The sequence below is a fragment of the Triticum dicoccoides genome, chromosome 1A (assembly GCF_002162155.2).
Source record: "Triticum dicoccoides isolate Atlit2015 ecotype Zavitan chromosome 1A, WEW_v2.0, whole genome shotgun sequence".
NCBI lineage: Eukaryota > Viridiplantae > Streptophyta > Magnoliopsida > Poales > Poaceae > Triticum > Triticum dicoccoides.
The window spans coordinates 466,496,390-466,504,915 of NC_041380.1; positions in this window are offsets into that span (position 1 = coordinate 466,496,390).

Genomic DNA, 8,526 nt, shown 5'->3' on the forward strand with positions numbered 1-8,526 from the left:
CGGTGCTTACTTCTGTTGGGAAATATAGTATAAAAAACGGGCTACCGATCAAGATCCTAGGATCTCTATGAATATGTACAAACAAGGTTACATCTGATCGTTACCAACTATGAGTTGTAGTGGAAGAAGAGTTCATGAAGATCATTCTTGAAGTCCCTCGAATCGTCTCACAAACAGTTCCCTCGAACAAAAATCGAACATACGGTCCCTCTATGGATTGCACGCATACGACACGAGTGGTCTGGCAACGCTTCTCTGTCCAGAGCTAGGCGATGCCAGAGTACAAGAGGAGGGAGGACCAACTTTGCAGCATGGGAAATATTCCATGGAGAAGCCAGAGAGAGATGGAGAGGGAGGGCGCAACTACCGTGCAGAGGGCCGATGCATCTGGAGGTGTCTGCCCCTCCCTGTTTATAATAATAATCCTATAACTACAACAAAATAACACATCTGTGATGATACGCGTTGTCATAGTAGGTTACATTTTCTGTCACACATATTCATCCGTGACTATCTTATGACAAAATCAAGATAGTCATGCGTGTGCTGTCGGGAAAGTGTTCCATGACAATAATCCATTTATCATCATGGAAGTGTCCACTTTTGTGATCATAAATGGCGCATCATGGAAGTGTTTTTTGTCAAGGGTAACCGACACATGACATCCATTGTAGCGGGTCTTCGTTAAGCTATCGGGCGCGGGTTTTGAATCTGTACCCATTAATATCCCAGTTAATGACGATTCTACGCGTGTCAAATTCTCATTCGTCAACGGAACCACGTGTCAACTCTGTGTTGTGATAGGTGTCGCCCATCCAACGGACGATATGTGCCGATGAAATGGCGACATGTGGCATGGCCCAATAGTTGCCCATTCTTAAAAAGGCTGGCCCAGTCTAAAGCCTACTTAAGGCACACTTGCCTTGGTCAAACTTTAGCGGCGTGACCCATTGAAAGCCTGTTAACGACCTATTTGTGTAGCCCAATTACGACCCAGGTACGCATGACCCGTTATGACTTCTCTGAATTCAGCCCATTAGGGGCATGCGGGCCATCCAATATGGTTCCAACCCATTAATACTTTAGGCTCATTTGTGTCCCTTGACGTCTTTCGACCCATACATGGAGTTTTGTATCTCTTGGTTCTTTAATGACCCATGGTTCTTCTGGCCAATCAAGATAGCACATGGCTTTTACACAGTACTAAAATGAATTTGCTAATTTACTGGACGTGATCAATTGATGAATTTTTTACACAGTACTAAAATACAAATTTTATGCATTGTACTAATTTTCAGAGTTCTTGGAGTCAAAGAAGTATGATAGTAAATTGCATCTTTACGTATTATTTCATTTTTGACAGATTGTGTTTTCTTTTCTTTGTTTGCTTGTTTTAAAGTTTCCATGACATATATTGAGGGATATTGTTGGTGCAATAATTTTCCTCCTTATGCTTTGGAGATTGTTGTCAGAAATAGTGTGGAACTAATATGTTTGCTAGTGCATATAGAGTGTTAAGTCCCTGAAGTCATGAGGAGTTTGGTACAAACTAAGAAGATAATTTCCTACGCGGCAGCGAAGATTATCACCGAAGATTATGCCTATCGAAAGTGACCCCCAAAAAATTGTTAACGTGAAGCAATTGGTTTGGTGTGTTTCCAAAGAAATTGACTGCAACCGAGAAGTCTGAAGACGAAGCGAAGACGTACTATTTGTTTCGTAGTTCATCTTTCTCAAGTCATAGGACCACCGTACTATTAAGAGGTGTTGGGATGTTCCCCATGGTTGAGACCCATAAATGTGTGACTCGGCCTTGAGCTTTGAGTCTCTGTGAGTCACAACAATTGTCGGCTCATGATAAATCCAGCCTAGGTAGGCTAGAAGACAAAAGCAAGACCCGGTTGTAGGCCGACTCTCATGGACCTGATGGGCCAGCTTGACGGGAAGTCCCAAGAGTGGTAGATTTCCTAACTTGGGAGTCAAGATGAACAAGAGTTAGAGTAGGATATGGGTTAGCAGTACGACCCAAAATCTTCTGTAAACCGAAGGACTCAACCTGCTATATAAAGGCGAGCCCTAGGACGAAAAGACTAAGTTACAATATCTCAAAAGCTAGGTTAGCGAATCCGCATCCATGTAATCGAGATCATCGTTAATATCAATCAAGCAGGAAGTAGGTCTGTACCTTCATCGTGAGGGTCCAAACCTGGGTAAATTTGTGTCCTTCGTTCCTGATCAACACCATTCAAGCAGCCACCTAGTTGCGGTGGTGAAAGTGCAACTATCCCTGGGTGGTTTTGGTAATTCCTAACAACATATAGCTCATTGAGCTAATGCTATTCCAAGATGAATATTTCAGGAAAGCTCAATGGTTGGCATGGCATGGATTAGAAAGTGGACCCTTCAAAATGCTAAGGATAAAAGATTGGCTCAAGCTCAAAGCACAAGACTCTACATTTTCTATTTTAGTGATCCAAGATCACATTGAGTCTATAGGAAAAACCAATACTATTAAGAAGGGATGAGGTGTTGCTTAATGAGGTGCTTGCTCGAAATGCTTAGTGATATGCTCCAAAACCCTCCACTACTTTCTCATATCCACATATGTCCCACACCAAATATCCAACTCGGCCCCACCGATTCTTTCTATCCGGTGCCACCGAGTTTAGTTGACATAGCCACTGCCAGAAACCCTAGTCTTTTTGGTCTCACCGATAGGGATCTCGGTCTCACCGAGATGGGATTGTGATCTCTCTATTTCCCTTCGTAACGTTTCGGTCAAACCGAGATGAGCGATCGGTCCCACCGAGATTGCAACATAAACTCTATGTTTCCCTTTCGTAACACTTCGGTCCAACCGAGATGAGCGAATCGGTCCCACCGAGTTTGCCTGACCAACTCTCTGTTAGTCCATTACCAAAATCGGTCTCACCGAGTTTGTGTAATCAGTCTCACCGAGATTACGTTGTGCCCTAGCCCTAACGAAATCAGTCCCACCGAGTTGACATGTCGGTCCCACCGAGAATCCTAACGTTCACATTTTGAACTAAATCGGTCTGACCGAGTTTCATGATTCGGTCCCACCGAGTTTGGTGATTTGTGTGTAACGGTTAGATTTTGTGTGGAGGCTATTTATACCCCTCCACCCGCTCTTCATTCATGGAGAGAGCCATCAGAACATGCCTACACTTCCAATACATGTTTTCTGAGAGAGAACCACCTACACTTGTGTTGAGGTCAAGATATTCCATTCCAGCCTCATAAATCTTGATCTCTAGCCTTCCCCAAGTTGCTTTCCACTCAAATCTTCTTTCTACCAAATCCAATCCTATGAGAGAGAGTTGAGTGTTGGGGAGACTATCATTTGAAGCACAAGAGCAAGGAGTTCATCATCAACACACCATTTGTTACTTCTTGGAGAGTGGTGTCTCCTAGATTGGCTAGGTGTCACTTGGGAGCCTCCGACAAGATTGTCGAGTTGAACCAAGGAGTTTGTAAGGGCAAGGAGATCGCCTACTTCGTGAAGATCTACCCTAGTGAGGCAAGTCCTTCGTGGGTGACGGCCATGGTGGGATAGACAAGGTTGCTTCTTCATGGGTGGAGCCCTCCGTGGACTCGCACAACAGTTACCCTTCGTGGGTTGAAGTCTCCATCAATATGGATGTACGATAGCACCACCTATCGGAATCACGCCAAAATCTCCATGTCTAGATTGCGTTTGCTCCCTCCAAACTCCTCCCTTTACCTTCATATGCAATTGTTTTACACTCCGCTGTTATACTCTTAGAATTGCATGTGTAGGTTGATTGCTTGACTTGTGCTATGTTGCTAAAATCTGCCAAGAACTAAAATTGTGAAAAGGCTAGATTTTTATTTGGTCAAGTAGTCTAATCCTCCCCTCTAGACATACTTTCGATCCTACAAGTGGTATCAGAGCTTTGGTATCCATTTGCTTTGATTTCCATAGCTTTTGGTGGTCATAGCCTTGGTTTCACAACCTAGGAGAGTATGGCGTCTAGCGAGGGAAATTACCACCGTAGAGGTCCTTAGTTTGATGGTACAAATTTTGCTAGTTGGAAGCATAAGATGAAAATGCATATTCTTGGACATAACCCCGCCGTTTGGGCTATTGTGTGTATTGGCTTGCAAGTTGAATTTTTTTGATGGGAGAGAACCAAACCGTGAAGCTACCGCGGAAGAGTTGAAGATGCTACAATACAATGCTCAAGCTTGTGATATTCTCTTCAACGAATTGTGCCCCGAAGAATTCAACAAAATCAGCCGTCTTGAGAATGCAAAGGAAATTTGGGATACTTTGATTGATATGCACGAAGGTACCGACTCCGTCAAGGAATCCAAATTAGATGTGCTTCAAAGTCAACTTGACAAGTTCAAAATGAAGGATGGTGAAGGTGTCGCTGAAATGTATTCTAGGCTTGCTCTCATCGCAAATGAGATTGCCAGCTTAGGAAGTGAAGAGATGACCGACAAATTCATCATCAAGAATATCCTAAGAGCCTTGGATGGAAAATATGATACCGTGTGCACATTGATCCAAATGATGCCCAATTACAAAGATCTCAAGCCAACGGAAGTCATTGGAAGAATTGTTGCTCATGAGATGTCACTCAAGGATAAGGAAGAGCTTCACAACAAGTCAAGTGGTGCTTACAAAGCCTCATGTGATGCTCCCACATCATCAAGCGAGAAACAAACCTTCAATGAAGAATTGAGACTAATGGTAAAGAACCTCAACAAGTTCTACAAGAGTAGAAGCAAAGAAAGAAGTTCCAAGTCAAGGTCCTACAATGACAAAAGATCTTCTAGTCGTGAGCGTAATTGCTACAATTGTGGAAGACCCAGACACTACTCCAATGAGTGTACGGCTCCCTACAAAAGAAGAGAAGATTCTCCCAAAAGAAGTAGAAGAGAAGAATCACCACCAAGAGAAAGGAGGAGTAGAGATGATCGTTATGAACGAAAACCCTCTCGGGGAAGCAAGGATTTGGAAAGGAAAGAAAAGTCATCAAGGAGCTACACAAAAAGAAGACATCAAGCTCATGTTGGTGAATGGGTATCCGGCTCCGACTCCGACAATCACTCCGAAAGAAGTTATCACTCCGACTCCGATTATACTCAAGATGAAGGTGTTGCCGGTCTAGCACTTGTGTCAACCAACTCCTACGACATATTTGACTCACCAAATGAAGGAATTTGAAGGTGCTTCATGGCCAAAGGTCCAAAGGTAACACATCCCGAGTATGTTGATTTCAATAGTGATGAAGATGATTTGCTAGTGATGATGATTTACTTGTTGACAACTCTAGTGATGAAAACTATGATGAAACATCAATTAATCATGCTAATCAAGATAAAACGAATGATGATGATGATAATAAGGAGATTGAGCGTCTTACTAAAGAACTAAACACTCTTAAGTTAGCTCATGAAACTACCTTGGAAAATCATCGAGAACTTTTAAAGACTCATGATAAGCTGCACTTCGAAAAACTCAACCTTGAGCAAGAGCATGAGTTTTTAAAGGCAATCAATGATGATCTTCGCAAGAAAAGTTCTTCTTACATTGCCAAGCGTTTACTCTTGTCTACTTACATCCCACAAGTTAAATCTAGCAACAAGAGCAAGAAAGATTCTTCATCTAGTAGTAACAACAATCATGCTAAATCCAATATTGTTGCTTCTAGTAGTTCTCTTGATTCCACTAATGATTCTCTTAGCCAAGTTACACTTGAGCAAGAAAATAGCTTATTGAAGGGAATTATAGAGAAAGATGTTTACAAGAGCCTTGCCAAGAGTAAGCAATTTGAGAAAATTATACGCAAGCAAGGAAGACACCGGAAGAATCAAGGTGTTGGTTTTGAACGAAAGTTCAATGCCAATGGAGTTGAGTGGGAAGAAGATCAATACCCCAAGACGAAGTTTGTTCCTCAACAAGAGAAGTATGATCCTACTTCTTTCAAAGGGACACAAGCTCAAGATGATCTTCCACCACAAGACCACAAGAAAAAAAGGCAAGGACGAGCTTCAAGAGGAGATTGATGCTTTTGAAGAAGCACCTAAGGCCTTGGTCAAGTGGGTTCCCAAGACCACATCAAGTTCTACTTCATCAAGTACAACTACAACTCCAAGTGTTCCCATCAAGATGGTGTGGATCCAGAAGAAGAAGAACTAGAGAGTTCTTGAGGGTGACTCCGCCAACATACTTCACTCTCATCATGTTGGCGAGGACAAGTGCAAACAACTTCCATATCTTGCACTAGTTCAAGGAGTCACAAACCCTCTTGTTGGTAAGACAAGGGACAAGGTAACCTAATGCTTTCATGGACATCATCTTGTGTATGCATCACTCTATGTCTATGGATATCCTTGTTTGTTCCTTGTGGGACTACCCGTGTAGCTATTGAAAGTGCAACTCACTCTAAAGGATTGCTCCAAATGATCTACATCAACATTGAGCATCTACATCTTCAACACCTACATGAAGTCATCATCGACAAAACCCAAGGTTAGTTCATCCCTCTTAGGGGGGATATCACATCTAGGGGGAGTTTTACTCTAACCAATTGAGCTAAAGCAACTCTAATGGTGTGAACACAACAATGCTATATGTAAAAGTGGTAACCCCACTTGTGCTTAAACGATGAGTATGACCTATGATCAAATGTTCTCATTTGACTCCTAAGTCAATATACTCATATATAGATGACCTAGTCATCGCCAAATTGCTTGATAGATGCTAGAGTGTTTGTGCATGCTTTGTCACATATTTCATTTGCAATCTTATTGTGTGAGCATGTTGGTTGCATACTTTACCCATTCGAGGACATCCATTTGTTGCTTTGATTGTTTGGCTTTTTTATCTTTTGCCAAATGGATCTACAAGAATGCCTAAGAACTCCCTCTAGCTATCTATGCTTTTCTCGTCTCAAACTCTATTCATGCTACATCACAACGTTTGATCAAGTCAGATTCGAATCACTCTGTGTGAGGAGCACTCGGAGTTCCCGATTCGTCATAGACTTAAACCTCCAAAACCTCTTTGTGCATCTCGGTCTGACCGATTCTTCCTTTTCGGTCCTACCGAGTCACTAAGTTGATCTATGGTTTTTCAATCTCGGTGCAACCGATTAGAGCCTTTCGGTCACACCGAGTTGCAGTAACTGTTTGCAGTTTTGCATCTCAGTGCCACCGAGTCGTTCCACTCGGTCACACCGACAAGGTCAGGTTATATGTACCGACGGGCAAAAATTTGGAAATTTTTCCGAACCTCCTCGCCTGTGCATAACCTACTCTGCCTCCTCGGGTCTCCGGATCGTATTCTTGTCGCCAGCGACCTCCCGCCGCTGGTCTCCGCCGCCATCAACGGAAATCTTCACCGCCGTTGCCGCCGTAGCAAGTTCATCGCCGAACTAGGGTACGAACTTGATCATTGTGCTAATCCTTAACTCCGATTCTTAGCACATTGCTTTGCCATGATCTTTGCCACGATTGAAATCATCCTATCCAGCGAAAACATCCTGTAGATTAGTTTTGATTTGAAAATATAGGGTTAGGTCTCCGCCGAATTCATCTCGGACCGACCGAGTTGTAGAAATCGGTCTCATCGATTTTGGCTTAGGCCAGAGCACACGCATTTTCGGTCTGACCGAAAATTGCAAATCGGTGTGACCGAGTTCAATTCTTTGTGAAACCCTAGCAGTCTCGGTGCCACCGAACTGTGACTCGGTCTAACCGAGTTCACTAGTTTAGGTTCCAAAAATTGCTTCGGTATCACCGAGTTTACAAATCGGTAGATCTGAAAGGCTTTCTGTGAAGAACTAAAACTAAGTTTTAAGTCATCCTTTTTGCAAAACTCCTGTACTTTGTGATGCTCATCTACTCTACCTCATCTATAATCTATTCACAGGGTCTGTTGATAGTTTGCCTGCACGATGTCTGACCAAAGTGATAGCCAGAACAAGTCTGAAGAGCAGGTTCAACTGAGTGAGGGCACTAGTCCCTCCAGTTCATCTGATGATGGCAGCAGGAGCACACCAAGTAACTTGCCAAAGGCAGCCACCAGAACAAGAAAGAAGAAGACCTCAGATTTAGAGGATGAGGATTATGTGGCTGTTGAGGAAGAAGTCGGCTCCAAGAAAAAGGTGCTGAAAAAGGAGTATGGCTCAGCTGCTACAATCAAGCCAGGGATGCATAAGAAGGCACCAGCAAAGAGAGTCCCCATGTCTAAGGCTAGAGCATCCACTGCTGAAACCTCCAAGCCATCTGAAGAGGCAGTTGGAGAAGGCAAGAAAAGGAAGGAAAGGGTCAAGAAGATCACTGCCAGAGTGCTTGGCAGATCATCAATTATGAGAGATGATGATGAAGAGGAAGCGGATGTTGCACCAACACCCAAAGCTCAAAAGCTCATGGGAGATGCAATCAGATCAGGGGCTTCTCCATCTAAGCCCAAAGCTGCTCCCAAGGCAGCTGCTCCAGCTCAGAAGCACTAGAAACATTTCTGTTGAG